At 41.3% G+C, this 18,313-nt stretch overlaps 1 long non-coding RNA gene across 1 annotated transcript; it reads left to right on the forward strand.

The window, feature by feature from the left end:
- The first annotated feature begins 16,202 nt into the window (after nt 1-16,202).
- LOC121681606 lies at nt 16,203-17,458 on the forward strand. Its single transcript, XR_006022207.1, has 3 exons — nt 16,203-16,352; nt 16,424-16,536; nt 16,620-17,458. It is a non-coding gene; the product is annotated as an uncharacterized LOC121681606 (long non-coding RNA).
- The last annotated feature ends 855 nt before the right edge of the window (nt 17,459-18,313 follow it).

The following is an 18,313-nucleotide window of genomic DNA, read 5'->3' on the forward strand; positions in this document are numbered from 1 at the left end:
GACCGAGCGGTCGCCCTGGCTTCTTTTAAGGCTTCTGTTACAGACAGCAGAGCCGTTTCGGTAGAGTGGCCGCTTTTGAACCCAGACTGATTTGAATCCAGTTTAATAAAATATCAAGCGAAATGAAAAAGTTTGCATAGACACCTATACAAGAACAATTGTGTCTAGCTAGCTGAGTTTGACTGCTCCAAAGTCCTTTTAGGCAAGTCCCTCCACTCGGCAGTCATATTGCAACGCTTTTTGGGTACTCATCGGGCATCCTATTCGGCAGAAATACGCTAGCACAAGGCTTCACGACACTAGTGTGCTCCAGTGGCGAGTTCAAAACACATGATTGGCACGATGTCTGCACAACACAGCACATAATTGGCTCAATGTAGTCACATCACACCACATGATTGGCTCAATGTATACACATGTCGACATTTTGGCGAAGAAGGGGTGGGATATGTGTAGACAACAGTACCCCATGCATTTCTATGGAGGATTTTTTGAGTGCTGTCTCCTCATTAGAAAGTCTCTGACTGATCTTGTTTTTATGCCTGTAACTCTACTCTACACCAGATGTGAGGAGTACCACCATGCTGCCCTCTGCAGCCTGTGCACTGGCAATGAGGAGACCAAACATTGTTAATTCGAGCTTGCCTTTTAGATGTAACATTAGGTTGAGTCTATGCTTACCTAAATCTTATTTTGCTTTGACATTTTTATGTGCATGCACAAACAAAGTCGATGGAGAGGGGTGAAGGTGTAACCCACCTAAGCATTGGTTACTAAACCCAAAATTAGTTGCCAATGTTAAATAAATAGGTACATAAATTGAATAAATAACAAAATAATTAAAAATCCAGAAGGACATTTAATTTTATAGGTAAAACATCTCATGAGTTTGGGTGGGACAACAACAAAAGACATAATCTACAGGATCATGCGTGAAACAATCAGCAATGATTTAGCGAAAAAGTTTAACTGGATGGGCAGGGGGCAAAAAAGTCCTTTCTCTGTGTTGCACCTGGCAAAAGTCATCATAGGTAGGCCTACAGCTCTTTTACAATTTCATTCAATGTTTATTCTACACACATTCTGATTGGTAGCCTGCTATACACATCCAGTTTTATCTACCCTACACAACAACACTTCACGTCATGTTCTAAATCAGTGGTTTTTAAACTGATTTCAAGAGGTGGTGGAATAATTAATATCTTCTTGTTTGTCTTACACAAAATATTATCCTTCACTCTCCATTCAATTCCCCCAAATTCCCCACGCAGATGCTGCCAAAAAACAAGGTGCCACCTTAATGGAGGCAGAAGAAAAAATCAAAACATGGCTGAAATACAGTGGTGACCGAAATGGAGGAAGAAAAAGGAGATCAGAAAAGGGTACAGATTTCAACAACCAATCAAAAATATTTCTAATTGCCTGTATGTCTGTATTGCTGACTTTTATCACAGTTGTGAAAAATAGTAAGTAGTTAACTTGAATTCCTTTCCTCAATTTAGAGAGGCAGACGCATCCCCCATCACATCCTCCATCTGACATGAGCAGTGATTCCGAGGAAATATCTGACATTGTAAGTTTTTTTAGTCATTAGTGCATAGTCGTTTGCATAGTGCAAGTTGTTTTACCTTTTTGTCTCATCTTTTTATCTAGCTTGAAATGAATAACTGTTCGACAAGTGTGGAAATATGTGACCAGAAGGCATTAACATCATTTGTACTTGTACATAATTAAGAGAATGTTATGAAATAGGCCTCCATAGATTGTACATTGGCACCAGTTAATAAAATGATTGCTTGATTACACTTGAGACAAATTATTAATGTTACACATTTCGTAATCTCTTGTTTACAGACAAATTATCTGTATAATCTTCCTAATGCAGTGAAGTCTTATTTGAGCAAGCAAAACAAAATAATTTCTAAAGGTAACTAAAAGTAATTTCTGTTATTTTATAGGAGCAGAACTGATTGATGACCCATCAACCCTTGAGGATCTCATCACATACATGTTCATTATTGACATTATTGGCATTGACATTCTGTAGAAAATATTACAGATTCACGCCCCCCAGGTATTGATTCGAATGGCATTATACATGTGGATGAGTCTGAGAATGTTTTCTGCAGGGTAACATACAATACTACTACCATAGATCAAGCTGTGTCATGCAATAGCATGACTTATGCTTATAGTTCTATTCCAACGTTGATTTCTACCCAACGTATAGTAAAAAGAAAAGACAAATTTAAAACTAGAAACCTAACAAATATTCTTTCCATACCTCAGCATATTCCTCAAAAGCCAGAGGCATTTTCAGCTAACATGGGTTTACTAAATATAGGTGCACTTACTACCAAAACCTTTGCAATCAATGATTTTATTAGTGAAAAAAAAATTGGATTTTCTGTTTCTTGTTGAAACCTGGCTGACTTCAGACAGCGAAGCTGTTCTTGTTGAGACTTGTCCCCCAAATTATAATTTCTTCCACTCAATTAGACAAGGCAAACGAGGTGGTGGAATTGCCTCCATTCTCTCAAACAAATATAGTTGCACACGAGTCAACTTTGGCGAATTCGCTTCCTTTGAGTATATTGCCCTCACTCTGAAGGCTGACCCAGCTGTACTTCTATTAACCTTATACCGCCCTCCTAAACTATGGACTGGCTTTCTCGACCAGTTTTCTGAACTTATGTCGCTCATCATCACTAGCTATGATCGGATAATTGTAAATGGCGACTTCAATATTCATGTCAATAAGACAACTGATGCTAAAGCCAGTAAGTTCCTTAATGTGTTGGACAGTTTAGAGCTAAAGCAGCATGTTACAGGACCCACCCACAACCTTGGCAACACCCTCGATCTAGTCATTTCTAGAGGGATAGAAGTCACAGACTTATCAGTAAATGATATAAATATGTCTGATCATCATTGTGTATCTTTTAATATAGTACTACATACTCCAAAAATTCATCCTGAAATTGCAATCAAATCGCGGCTCTTGGACATTAGAGCAGAACAGCAGTTCATAGCTCTTATAGACTCCATAAATTTAGATATTTTACATCATCCCATTGATCAAATGGTAGAGGCTCTCAATCGTGAATTAGGTGCTCTGCTTGACAGAGTGGCACCCTTAAAGACTAAAAAAAGCCCTGTAGCAAACTGACACCTTGGATGAACGAAAATATCCATGATCTAAAAAGATCATGTAGGAAAGCTGAGAGAACATGGAGAAAAACTAAGTTACAGGTTCACCGTGCCATTCTAAAAGAAAAAATTGCAAATTATAATAGAGCTATTCGGAATGAGAGGAGGAACCACTTCTCTAAGGTAATTGCTGAAAACAGTGGAAACTCTAGGGTGTTGTTCTCTACCATTGATAGGCTATTGCATCAAACACCTTTTGATACACTCAGTCAGGCATCCTCTCTAAGATGCAAAGAATTTGCAGACTTCTTCAAAAACAAAGTCATTTCTATAAGGGAGGCTATTGGTAACACAAGTAATATGTTTGATAGTACACCCAAAAACAAAATTGGACCCCCCAAAATGAAGGTCCTTTAGCACTATTACTCAATCTGAGCTTGGTAAAATTATAACTCAAACCGGCTCCTCAACATGTGTTTTAGATCCAATCCCTACTACATTCCTCAAAAAAGTATATGATAGCTTAGCTCCCTTTTTTCTCAAGGTAATAAATACCTCATTAGAAACAGGTATATTTCCAACTGCTTTTAAAACCGCTGTTGTGAAACCTTTACTTAAAAAGTCAAATCTTGACCATACCAATCTGAGCAACTACAGGCCTATATCAAATCTATCGTTTTTGAGCAAAGTACTTGAAAAAGTTGTTTGTAATCAGTTAAATACCTTCCTCAACGAAAACAGTATCCTTGAAAAATTCCAATCAGGTTTTAGATCAAATCACAGCACAGAAACGGCTCTAGTAAAAATTGTCAATGATCTCAGACTAGCTACCGACTCAAACAAAGTCTCAATCCTTATTCTTCTGGATTTGAGTGCGGCATTTGACACCATTGATCATAGCATCCTAATTCACCGCCTTGCGAAGTGGGTGGGTCTCTCTGATAATGCTCTAAACTGGTTTCAAACCTACATTACTGGCAGAGATTTTTATATCAGTCTAGGAGATCATGTATCTGAAAAACATGACTTGCCTTTTGGTGTGGCCCAGGGGAGCTGCCTTGGTCCCCTGCTATTTTCTCTATATATGCTTCCATTGGGAAACGTCATAAGTCAGCATAATGTAAAATTCCACAGCTACGCAGATGATACCCAATTGTATATTTCTGTGGAGCCAACTAACCCAGATGGCCTTTGCTCCCTCACTGCATGCCTAACCTCCATTAATCAGTGGATGAGCAAAAACGTTTTGAAACTAAATGATGACAAAACAGAGGTACTTTTGGTTGGACCAAAACTTAAGCTAGATATTATTCTTAGTAATCTGGGGAACTTGGCACACCAGGTCAAACCAAAAGTAACAAGCCTCGGTGTCATCTTAGATGCAGAGTTAAGTTTTAAGCCCCATATCAGTAAAGTTACTCAGACAGCCTATTTCCACTTGAGAAACATTGCCAAAGTGCGGCCCTTTTTAACTCAACAAGATGCAGAAAAACTAATTCACGCCTTTATCACTAGCAGGTTAGACTACTGCAATGCACTTTTCACTGGTCTTCCCAAAAAACATCTAAAGAAATTGGCACTCATACAGAACTCTGCGGCTAGACTTTTAACTAAGACTAAGAAGAGAGAACACATCACCCCTGTGTTGGCTGAACTGCACTGGCTCCCTATTTCCTATAGAATTGATTTTAAGGTTATGTTAATTACTTACAAAGCTCTGAATGGCATAGCACCTTCATATATCTCTGAGCTTTTAATATCTTATCAACCACAAAGGAAACTTAGATCATCCAATTCTAATCTTTTAATCGTACCCAAAGTGCTCCACAAACAAAGTGGAGAAGCTGCGTTTATCCATTATGCCCCCAAACTATGGAACACCCTGCCTCTGTACATCAAGCAGGCGAGTTCAGTAAATATTTTTTAAAAAGATCTGAAAACATACCTGTACAGGAAAGCTTTTAGTTAACTCATCTTATCCTGTAGACTACATTTTCAGATTATTCTACATCTGCTACTATTGGAGGGCGCAGCCAGCCAGAAGCAGATGGGCTCCCCCTATTAAGTCAGGTTCTTTTTTTACGTCAAAGTCAAAGTCAGCTTTATTGTCAATTTCTTCACATGTTCCAGACATACAAAGAGATTGAAATTACGTTTCTCACTATCCCACGGTGAAGACAAGACATTTTACCAATTTAAGTCCACAGACAAACATAACATTCAAGTAAACAAAAAAGTAAGTAAATAAGTAAATAAGAGGGCACATATAATAATGAAAAAATAAGAGCAGCAAAATTTGGTTGAAATTGTGCATGGACAGTCAATAAAATACTAGTGCAAAGTCAGGCCAATAAAAGGCTTGGGTAGTTCTGTTTGACCTAAGTAATAAAGAAAGTGGCATAGTGGTGCAAGTTATGTAAGAGCAGCAGAAGTGTTGTGTTTTCAGGACAACAACACCAAGTTGTAAAGTGTACAAGTGTGCAAGTGTGCAAGTGTGCAAGTGGAGTAGTGCAGGCGGCCATTGTGGGTCCAATGTCCAGGATGTTATGTAGCTGAGGGTGGAGGGGGGAGAGGAGGGAGAGAGTTCAGCATCCTTACAGCTTGGTGTATGAAGCTGTTGGTGAGTCTGGTAGTGCGGGAGCGCAGGCTTCTGTACCTCTTCCCAGAGGGCAGTAGATCAAACAGATTGTGAGCGGGGTGACTTGAATCACTCACAATTTTGGTCGCCTTGCGGGTGAGGTGGGTGGTGTAAATGTCCTTCAGGGAGGGGAGTGAAGCACCAATGATCCTTCCAGCTGTGTTCACTATGCGCTGCAGGGCTTTCCTGTTGTATTCAGTGCAGCTTCCGCCCCACACAGCGATACAGCTGGAGAGGATGCTCTCAATGGTGCCTCGGTAGAATGTGGTCATGATGGCTGGTGGAGCACTTGCTCGCCTGAGTTTCCGCAGGAAGTACAGGCGGCGCTGAGCTCTCTTCGCCAGTGATGCAGTGTTGGTGGTCCAGGAGAGGTCTTCACTGATGTGCACCCCCAGGAATTTGGTGCTGCTCGCTCTCTCCACCACAGCACCGTCGATGGTCAGTGGCAGGTGTTGGGTGTGACCTCTCCGGAAGTCAACAACAATCTCTTTGGTCTTGCTGACGTTCAGCAGGAGGTTGTTGTCCCTGCACCACGTGGTCAGATGGTCGACCTCCAACCTGTATTGAGTCTCGTCGCCCTTGGTGATGAGACCCACCAGAGTTGTGTCGTCAGCAAATTTCACTATGTGATTGTTGCTGTAGGTTGCAGTGCAGTCATGCGTCAGCAGGGTGAAGAGCAGCGGACTGAGCACGCAGCCTTGGGGGGCCCCTGTGCTCAGTGTGATGCTGCTTGAGGTATTGTTGCCAACACGTACTACTTGGGGCCTCTGACAGAGGAAGTCCAGTAGCCAGTTGCAGAGGTAGGTACTGAGTCCCAGTTTGTCCAGTTTGCAGATGAGTTGTTGTGGTATTATGGTGTTGAATGCAGAACTGAAGTCTATAAACAGCAATCTCACATATGAGTCTCTTTTTTCCAGGTGGGTGAGGGCTGGGTGGAGGGCAGAGCAGATTGCATCCTCTGTAGACCGCTTGGCTCGGTATGCAAACTGGAAGGGGTCCAGGGTGGGGGGGAGAATGGCTTTGATATGTGACATGACAAGCCGCTCAAAGCACTTCATGATGATGGGTGTCAGTGCCACAGGGCGGTAGTCATTGAAGCAGGATGGAGCAGTTTTCTTCGGCACAGGTATGATGGTGGCAGCTTTGAAACATGATGGGACGATGGCTTGCTTCAGGGAAGTGTTAAAGATGTCTGTGAAGACATCCTTAAGCTCCCCTGCGCAGTCCTTCAGCGCACGACCTGGGATGTTGTCTGGACCTGTTGCCTTACGGGTGTTGATAGCAGCAAGTGTCCTCTTCACGCTGTCGGCAGAGAGGCACAGGGGCTGCTCATGTAGAGGGGGATGGGTCTTCTGTGGGCAGGTGCTGTTTTGTGCTTCAAAGCGAGCAAAGAAGCGGTTCAGGTTGTTGAGCAGAGGGAGGGAGGGAGGGAGGGGGAGGGACCTTTCTGCTCAAGGTTTCTTCCTGGAATATGGGAGTTTTTCCTTGCCACAGTTGCCATATGGCGTGCTTGTGGGGGGTAAGAGGGTTAAGGCTGCCAGTCTTATGACGTCATTTTCTATATTTTTGATATGTTGCTGAGTAGATCATAAACAGCAAAGAAAAGTGATTGATAATGACTGACTGACTATTATTGTGTTACATGCTTCAAATGTAAAGCACTTTGAGCTGCATTCTGTGTATGAAAGGTGCTATACAAATAAAGCTTATTATTATTATTATTATTATTATTATTATTATTATTATTAAATCAATATTTATTATTAAATGTATTTATTTTAACCCTTAATCTCGTGTTGGTATTATATCACTATTAAGATTACATGTCCAGGGCAGATTAATTTCTAAATTACTGTACTAACTATAAAGGTGACCAAAATATCAAGATGAGTGTTCTGCTGAAATAAGCAGTCAGTTTAAGGTTAGAACATTGACCTAGTGTTGGCAAGGTGTAATTTTTGGGGTGGCATAGTGTTTTCCTATAGGTATGCTATTTAAGTTGGCATATGGTTGAGTTGGGGTTGGCAAAAGGTCGGCTGTCGGTCTATGAAATGGTTGGCCCAACGTTAGAAAGGTAGGTTTTTGGTTGGCATAGCGTTAGTAAGGTGTATTTTGGGTTGGCTGGGTAGGCTTTTTAAGTTGGCATATGGTTGGGTTAGGGTTGGCCAAAGGTCTGCTGATGGTCTAATTAAATGGTTGGGCCAACGTTGGGCCACCGGACAAAATGATGTTGGGCCACCGTCAGCAGCCAACGTTGGGCCAACACAACCACTGACCTTGGGCCAATGCTGAATGGGTCAGAATGCTACCTGGGATACGATTTTCTAGTCAACGGGAAATGCTTTTATTTTGACAAGCGTGTTGCTTGGATACCAGAATTCGTTTATTTTACGTTCTACTCGATAACGTTACACTTGAATGAATAAACTTTGAATCAAAACCTTTTACTTCTTGACACCTATCTATCGTGAATCATTTTTAATACCTCTTAAGTCGTTTTACTATTTCTACTTTGTCCTTAATCTTCCCTCATTGTTTTCACGTCTTTATCCACTTCTTTTGAACGCCGGTGAGTAATTTATCTGCTAGCAAAGATTGTTAAGGCTAGCGAGTGATTAGCATCGCGTAGCAGCAATTGCATTAGAATGGGGCTAGCATGTAGCATGCTAGGATAACTTTGAGCTAATTGAATGATATAAAAAACCAATCGGAGATTTACGTTTACTGTACTGCTTTGTTACTGTACTTTACTGTACTGTAATGTTAGTGTTTTAATATTAATATGATATGTGAATGTTATTGAATATGACTGGTGTGCTATGATTTTATATGAGATATATGCAGCAAAGATTCTAGAACAGAGCTCTGTTCTAGAATCTTTGATATGCAGTAACGGACTCCCCAGAGAAGACGTTAGTTTGGCATGTTCTAAGACACGAGCTAGTAGCCTGTGTGTGTGAGATGAAAGTGGAACCCTTTCTCTCATGGTTGGTGACCGAAAACGTTGGCTATGTTGTGCCTCTCTTAATTGAAATGTTGTTTTCTGTAGCCCACACTACTAAATTTGGAGGCAGTAACCTCCCAGATAGCAAACATACACTGGGACGGAACTGGGCCACACCTACCACAACGTCCGGCACGGATCTGCATAATGGACCTGATCCGGCGTCCAAACGCACATCGGTCCAAAATGGGTCTGGACTGGTCTGACTGCTTTATTTGACATGTGAAATGTGATTGGTAATTAGGGCTAAATTATCCTGAAAAATCTGTTTGCTACACATTTGCTAACAGGTTCGTTATAGGTTCACCCAGGCTAAAGTTCGTAACGTTTTCCCAACAGCTCAACTGATAAACATAAGCTAGGCTACAAACACAAGGGGGGTAAAAAAAACTTTACACATAAGTGTCTTATTATTTTTTTTATTCAACAACCTGGCTGTAGAAGTGCAATCCCAGACAAAGTTTAAGTCGTGTTAATTCCACTGTTCCCATCGATATTCAGGCTGTCTTCCTCAGTCATCTCCATGGTCAATCTGAAACAACAAAAAATAAACATGAGCCATTTATTCCTTTTTGAAAATAGGTTAAGTCACAATTACACTCGTTTTTTTATCATCAGTGATCCTGTTGGCGTTAGCTGTTACCAAAATAGGCTAGTTATTGTGATGGCTGTTTTGCTCAAGCTAAGCTAGTAGCCTAGCCTATATTGCTGGAAAATAATAGTATAACCTTACAGTAAAGTTATCAATCGCTCGTTTGCTTATTGTTGTCTCTGAATAAACCAACAGAGATAAAAAGCAGAAAAGCAGAGCCTACCTTGAAAAGTTGGGCTGTCCTAGTCCAGGCTGGCAAATCATGTCAAAAGATTGACAGTGAGCAAACCAAAGATCCTTGATTAACGTTACTGCTTGGACTTCTGCATGCGTGGCAAGAATATGGGGTTGTCTCATAGCACTGTTTGATCTGACACAAACAACAATTGACTACTTTTACCACTGCTAGGTAATAATAAAAATAATGAAACGAGCATATGATCAATATTGAGCCAACTATCTTCTTTTCCAGCCTTACTGTAGAAATGAAGTGGCCATGGGAACATAGTGCACCCCCATGGTTTCTAAATTTGTGCCATTCCAAAATACCTTTTTTTTTCTTTAGCAGCCAGTTGACAATGAAGTAGGGAAAGGTCAATTTAGCAGAATCAGCACCTTAATTAATATCATTACCACCTGGGTCTGCTGTGAACAAATGGTCCTTCGGCTCATATCCGTATCACAGGTTTGGGCCAAATCGGTGTTTTGTATTTTAAACGCATCTCCTGACTTCCAGTTGAGTTGCGGAAATTGGACCTGGGACAAATCTGTAAACCGGTGATAAAACAGCATTGCCAGCAGAGCTGAAACCTGTATCAGGAGCAGACCTGGCCCACAGTCAGATACCGTATGTCCGCTACAGGCGGATCTAATGGCTTTTATGCGGATCCGGCCCAAAGGAAATTGCTATCTGGGCTGTTATTCTCTCTCCTGCCAACAAAAATGTGTTACGTTCCAAGTAGCAGTGCGTAATTCTGCTTCATAAAGTTGAACAAATACATTTGGTCATATAAATAGCCAGTTTATGGTCTACAGTGTAGTTGGTAAGTTATGGTAGGCCAACTTGGAGTGAATATAGAGGGGGAATTCTTTGTCTAGATGAGTAGCCTGGCAGGTGCGCACGTAGGCATAGCCTATGGCCGAACACTGCAAGCGCTAATGAATCGTGCTCTCACGACAACCACGTCGTTAACTTAAATAGGCCTAGGTTAACATCACTCTGAGTTCGCATTCAAGCAAGCAAAACGATGATTTGAATACATCTGTTTCACGGGACAATATTAAAACGGCAAGACAGCGGGGAAACGTTAAAATGATAAACCCGGAAAAAGTTGTCATGTTAGGTATTTTTCGGTCCCTGTGATTATTTGTTAAATTGTGCAAACGGCCTTTTCAAGTCATTTGAGAAGGAAAGAGTGTGGCAAGCTCCCAAATTGACGCTCATCTGAGAAATTGAGTTTTGGATAATGTTCAGCTTCGGCGGCTAGAGACGAGTCCATAGCAACAAGTTCATGTGTTGAATTTGTTATTACCCAGTAGGGCTGTCACTTTACGTTCGAAAATCGATTGCACAATCGATTGGACCAAACAACACAAGTTTCGAAAACTAAAATAGGGAATCGATTTTAACCAAATATAAAATAATTCCGAAGTGCAGAAAGCATTGCGAACGCTAAAAAGAAAATTCCCACCAATTTTACGCACCGGGAACAGCTGTTTCAATCAGCTGCTGTGCTGCTCGTGTTTTGCCAAAAAATGGAGGACAACGCGATCAACCTGTGCGACATGTAGAGAGACGAGTGATAGGCCCTAATAACTTGAGGAGTTCGATGTGGAAGTACTTCGGATTTTTGGTATGTCAAACTATGGAGAAGAACAAAGCGGTAGGCTACGCAACCTGTGCAATCGAGTTCTACGTAGGCGAAATTTGTTTGACGTAAACACAGACACAGCTAGGTTGAAGCCTGCTGTCATGTCACTGATGTAATGGCAGTCCACTCGGTTTACTGGTTTTCGAGAATGTTGCACTTCTGTTTGTCATTGTGCACGAAACTTCACGCCAATAAATCAGAAATATTGCTGGCTTGCGTCTACAATCGTCCTAATGCAGTTGTTTGTGGATTGGCCTATATTTGGCGTTGAAAATGGAAACGTCTTTAGACATAAAAAATCGATTTTACAATCGATTCAATGAACACTATGTCTCAAAAATCGAACAGGAATTTTTCACAAAAGTGACAGCCCTATTACCCAGTGTGCTTTGTTGAATGGTCTCAATGCTTTATTGTTTTATTTCATGTGAATACTTACTAGAGGAGTAACTTTTCAAGTAGGCTAATGCAGTTGCAGTGTGCATTTCGTTTCCATGCTTATTGTGTTTCCACAACAATGTTAGTGAGTAAATCTACTGAAATGGCCACCATCTTGGTGAAGATCAGAAGGTGGTGGATGGAGGTGAAGATCAGAAAGCAGAGTGTGGTTTTAAGGCGGTAGCATATGTTGATGTGTTTTCTTAGCGCGTAAGAGTGTGGGCGGAAGACATCGACAATTAGCCGGGGAGGGTCATATAATTTTTTAAAATGCTGCTGGAGGGTCGTTGAAAATTAAATAGCAGGCAAGGAAGGGTCATGCAACTTTTGATCGAAGCACTCAAAATCCCTCCGGTGATCCCGTTTATAAATAACGAACAGTCCCTAAACATTTGTTTTCCTTTCCTGGAGAGCGCACCTGCAAAGTGGTTCTGTGAATGTGTGTGTCTCTGTATGGGGTTACATTTGGTTCAAGTCAGAAGTTGGTCCGTCCGGTCCCGTATTCACGCAGCTCCATCATTAGATTAATGTTATCAGACAGCGCTGTAAAATGTGCGCAGGAATTTCTCGCATTATGATGGCTAGAATTGTGGAACTTGAATAAATCATGCGCTACACCCGCAATCCCGCGCTGAAATGTAGGCCTTGTGACGTTGGCGAACATTGGATGACTGTGTTTTTATTTTTCCTGTTATTCTCGGGATCTACTGGGAAAGTCCCAAAGATCTACAGGTCGATCGCGATCGACGGGTTGGTGACCCCTGAACTAGACCTATGAGTTCACTCTAAGGGCTGTATTTTGCACACCAGCGCATGGCGTAAAACACATTTTCCACCCGCGCAAAGTTTAATTCGGTATTTTGCACGTTTATTTTTTAAACATTGCGCCCAGGGGTGTGGCAATTAACAACCTAGGGAGGGGCCTGGCGCGTTGTCTAAAAATCTCTATCGTACTCCACCTAAACCTGGTCAGAAGTCAATGGCGAGTTGTTCATATGCTATTTTAAGAGCGCATGTCAACAGTCATATTGGCAGGTGCACGCACCATCCTTCTATCATTCATGAATGCACACCAGCGCACTTCCATGCAAAGCATTACAAATTGCACGATTACAATGGGAAATATAATGAGAATAAAGATATTACGAAATACTGTACATCTCATGATGAGCAGTTATTCACCATCATTTGCAAATTGGTAATGACGGTTAAAAGTGAGGGAAGGGAAGAGGCGAGAGACACGTATGGAGCACAGCTGAAGGCGCACTGTCACGAGATATAAGCAACTCCTCTGCAGGATAAATGTTGTTTTATTCAGTCATTTGAGCAATATTAGGGTAAGTGTTGCTTTTTCCAGCCTATGTTTTCGATGGTAACCCATTGTCAGTCAATAGTGAAAGTAACTGCATATAACTGTCTTCGTGGACTGACACCTTGGTGAAGTTAGTTTCACTTTGCCAATGAGTTCAAATAATAGACGAGTGCAAATGCGTGAAGGCTATGCTAGGTTTTAGTAAAGAATGGTTTAAGAATGACTATTTCATACGGTCTCGCAAGCAGCCTCCTTCAAATGTGCCGTTGAATGCCAAAATACCGATGCATTTATTTGACATATCGCGCTTTGCGCCGTTAAAGGGAATGACAAATGTCATTCTCATTGGTTTAAATGATGTTACGCCCCAAACACACCCATATGACTGATTAAAAAACCTAGGAACACCTTGTTGCGCCATGCGCTCCACGTTTGATAACAAAACCCCTCCCAATGTGAACTGGACATCCTACTAAATTTGAATAGACTTATGACGAGTGACGATGCACTTTAGAAAGTCATGATAGGCAGTGGTGGAATGTAACGAAGTACAAATACTTCGTTACTGTACTTAAGTAAATTTTCCACGTATTTGTACTTTACTTAAGTAAAATTTATAGTGCATACTTTTGACTTTTACTTCGTTACATTTTACAGCAATTATCTGTACTTTTACTCCGCTACATTTCTACAACACCATCGTTCCTTTTTACGATATATTTTATGATCAGTTTTTTTTTCTCTCTGACAAACACGTTTGTTGTACCGGGGGGTTGCTACCAAAGATTCTGGAGCGCTACGTGCATTCTTAGAAACATAAGCTTCTAGTCTAGACCAGGCAAAGCGTGAGCTTGTAGCCATCTGCATTCGGTAGGCTATATTCACCAGACCCATGGCTACACTGTACATGCAACTGTGTTCTGTGCCTTTCTCTGTCTGTTATCTGCAGCGTTAGGGCCTCCTCTCCGATGAGATTGCTATCCGCGGATCAGCGAAGTTACAGGCTATGCCCATGCTTCTGTCACACGTCTGATCATTTGCGGCACAAATGAATGGTAGACTATTAATGAACCGGTGGCCGGAAAAAACGTAACATTTTCCAGATTAGGAAATATTCCTTAATTGTGTGTGATTAAATAAAGATGCATAGCCTACAATTGGGGGGTAGTAACGTGAGCACTCATTCAATGTCTATGCGTCTGCGCAAGTGAAACTGAACTTAATCATAAAGACACCTTTCTCAGCAACTTTTCTGTTCAATCAGCATAATTGGCATTACGATCCACCCGACGTTTCCCTTGTCTACCCCGTTAAACTTCAGGCTCTCGTGTTTTGCTGAATGATATTACTCAGCAGATCACCCTAGTAGATAACCAGAATTACAGTCTCTAGAATTGTAGGTCAGAATGTAAACTGGGCCACAGATGGTAAGCACAATTGCATTAACTTAAAACTATCTAGTCGAGTATAACCTAAAACTAGCTTAATTAAAATGCCACAGCCCATACTGATTTTTCCTTTTAGAATATAGATATTAAGAGAATAAATCATTATGCAAATACTTTTACTTTTAATACTTAAAGTACATTTAAAAGCAGGTACTTTTTACTTTTACTTAAGTAGGGTTGTCATTGTGGTACTTTTACTTTTACTAAAGTAAATATTTCTCTGTGTATTTGTACTTTTACTTAAGTACTGAGGTTCAGTACTTCCTCCACCACTGATGATAGGGCCCTAAACCATGATTGACAACGTTGAGGTCATATGTGGAGTTTGTGACCTGTAAGAAAAGGCTTCAAACTACTAGGCCTATCTATCAAAGAGGAGGAACGTGAGTCTGTGAAGAGAGTATCCATCAAGAAGCAGCTTGAGGTGGACATGGATTAGGCCTAGTGAGTTAAAATGAACAATAGAGTTTGAGTGTTTGCAGTTTGTAGCTCTTCGGATTACCTGAAGGGATTTTACTTTGTCGAGAAATTTGCTTACTAGTTGAAATCAGCTAGGCCTACAATATTAGTGATGGTCAAGGAATTGAGGTCAAGGAATCTTACACCCAGTCAGTGGCAGATTTTACGGAAGGCTCAGTATCACGTAATTACGTAAAAAGTTTCTTGTTATAACAATATCTTTTTCATGTTTTAACAAGATATTTATCACGTTATTACATGAAATTATCACGTTATTTCAAGATAATGATATTTTCACGTTATAACGTGTATATAACGTTATAACGTGTATATAACGTTATAACGTGAACTAAATGTCTTTTTGGCACTAATTAATTATTTCTTACATCACTTAAATGTTAAATGTTTATTTACAAACTATATGCAAATAATTATAAAAGTTAATGACATATTATTATTTATCTAGCTTTTCTAATTTTCAAGAATTTATGGAATTTATGGTTTATGGCTTTATGGTCTTGTGGGGTGTATAAGGCACCCTACTGCCAGTGGTTGGTTGTGTGAGAGTTTGCGCACCTCTTTTTCCACTTCATCCTTATTGGATACCTTTGTGGTTGGCTGTCCTGTAATTGGTGACCCTCTGTCTAGTGTTTGAAAGTAGTGTACTCTTTGCCTTCGGAAGTACTATTTGGTTGCTGCTCGAATTTGGTAAAATTCAGGTGAGGTGGGTGTACCAGAGTTAGAAATGTAGTTTAGTGTTTGTATGTGATTTTCGCCGTAATTAAGCAGCTTTATTGAGATTGGTGTTTTGGAGCCCCCTTTGGAGAAACGGTATACTGCAGCTCTGCTGCGTTTTGTCCTTGTATTGTTGCAATAGCCGATCAGAAGCGGTATGCTTTGCATTGGGTAGGTTGACTGTATAAAGCACTCCCCACTTTGTTTTAATTTTGTAACTGTAAAATGTTGTTTAAGTTGAAAACTTCGATATACCACCTGTATTGTTATCATTATTAATTAAATATTAGTTGTTTGCACAAAATTGCACTATTGTTAGGATTTGGGTGCAATTCTAGCAACTTGGAGAACGTTTATTAATGTTTTCATTATGACCAAGAGTTCATACACACTGAGTCTTACAGTAGGCCTACGTGACTAGCTGTAAACTCCGCTAGCAACTTTCCATGTGTAATAGGTTGAAATGGAGTGCCTGTGCCTTTAAGCCAACCCACCACATCGGTGCCACACCGGATGCCGGATGGGTAGTAATTATCAAAGAGACTGATGCTTGCTTTATAAGTGTGGTGTCAGACATGGCCTGGGAAGCGGCAGGACTAGGTTGGGATTGTTTGTCTGTCTCTAGTTTTGTGCCCTCGTTTGCTCCTTCTCATTCTGTGCTCCTGTGGTTAGCAGCTCGTGGATATCCGTGGTCTTCTGCAGAAGGTATGTCCGGTTTCATTGAATGCGATTTGATTGTATTATGTGATCAGTCGTTAACTTTCCCTTCGTAATAGGGACCCATGGTTGGGAGTGGTGCTGCAGGAGTTGGGAGTCGAGTGATTGGTCGTTGTGACTCAGTTAGCGATTCGTGAGCTAAGGAGTGTGTGGGTTTTGTTGTCTTCTGCTGGTACGTAACTGCCCTAATACCTGGCTCCCATTTCAATTGTAGGCAATTATGTTTATCTTTCCTGCATTGCTCGCCTCTGCCAGGTTTCATGGTCCGATTGGCCACCCAGTTCAATACGCGTCCACTATCGCAGGGAAATCGCATTTCATCAGCTGTTGTGGTACGTGGCTACTTTGATAAATATGTGTTAGTTTATAGTCTAGTTAGTAGCATTAACCTTTGTATCCATTTCCCACTCTCAGCAGGTTGTACGCTGGCTACATCCATTGGAGTGGATCTCTATTTTCACCAGCTAGTACTTGTGCTGCTGTTTTGTCTCTCTGATTTTGTTTTGTTTTATTTAGTATGCCGTCTGTCCGCGACGTGATGCCATTAGCAGTAGGCCTAATCTAGGCGAGCCTACTGTGCGTGCTGGCACAGGCTTCTTACAGTAACCCTCCGCTTGTGTGTGCATGCGGGCCTGTGTATGTGTTATTTGTATGGTTTTATTTCTGTCTTTGTCTGTGGGAAAAGGTCAGCGCGTCATTGGCGTTGTGTTTAGTTTGTTTATTTCTTTGTTATCTTGTCCATTATATGTCTCACCAGTGGCAAGTGTCGTCTATTGCATGGGCATGTGTCTGTATTTGTCACAAAGTCTGCTGTGAGTGGTTAAGGCGCTTTTGTGGTGCCCCTGTTGGGTTTTGGTTCTGTTGCAGTTGTGCATGCTGTGTTTACTCTAACTGTAAGCTTACTTACACCTTTGTTTCACTGCCCCTCAGACGGTGAGAGCGTCTGTTGGCTCCTCATGACTTAGACCGGTTTCTTGACCCATTGGTGTGATTGTGTCTTTCATTGTTTCTTTTTTTTTTGTTACCGAAGTTGGGGCTTTACTGCAGGGAGGCTTGTCACCTTGTGGTGGGTGTCTATTTTTCATGTGTGTGTTTTACTGTGTGCATTCCCAGTGTAGCGTGCACCTGGGTGGTTGTGGTGTATCCAGAGTTCCACGTGTGGTCCTGTTGACCCCAGTCCAGATAGCCTGCCTCCCCTGGGTAAGCCCCACTCCATGTGTTGGAGTGTACATGAGGACATTTGTTGTGTCCTGTCTATGGGAGTATCCCTAATGTGAATTGTTCTGTCTTGTCCGTATGCCATTCTCTTGATGTGTTCTTGAAATACAATAAAAACACGTAATTATTGGTTTATAGAATTCTGTCTCTGTCTCATAATTGCAACGAACCTGTGTGTCTACAAATCTGATAGCTAGGAAGTGTGTGCCCAGGCTGCATTTAAGCACACCACCTCACCATTTAATTCCTAGGGGAGCATAACTCCTCTAGGTGGCGTAGTCGACAACTAAAATCTGAAACTCTACTCCCGCTTCGCTACACATTACATTAATACACAGGATTAGATGTTAAAATCCCTTGTGCCAAAATCCAAGGTAAAAAACACATTCAGAAGCCCCTGCTCAAGTTTAACTTTAAAAAGCACACTACCCACAAATCCGCCAACAAATGGTCACAAGCACAATACAAATGGCCCATCCAACAGCAGTAGCCTATATAGTATGCGGCATGTCATTGGGGTTATCAAGTGGGCACCCTCATTCACCGATGTTTCGTTAAGTTAGGCCCACGACACCTCATGAAGGCTTAACAGTGAAACCAGCGTCCTGGAGACACTCCCCTCCATGCTGCCACCATATTACCACATTGAAATATCCAATACCCAAAATACTCTTAACCAGCCCAGGCATGGTCAAGGTTGGCTAGGTTGGTCCGTCCCGTTGATGTGGACT

This window comes from Alosa sapidissima, chromosome 14 (genome assembly GCF_018492685.1).
Source record: "Alosa sapidissima isolate fAloSap1 chromosome 14, fAloSap1.pri, whole genome shotgun sequence".
NCBI lineage: Eukaryota > Metazoa > Chordata > Actinopteri > Clupeiformes > Clupeidae > Alosa > Alosa sapidissima.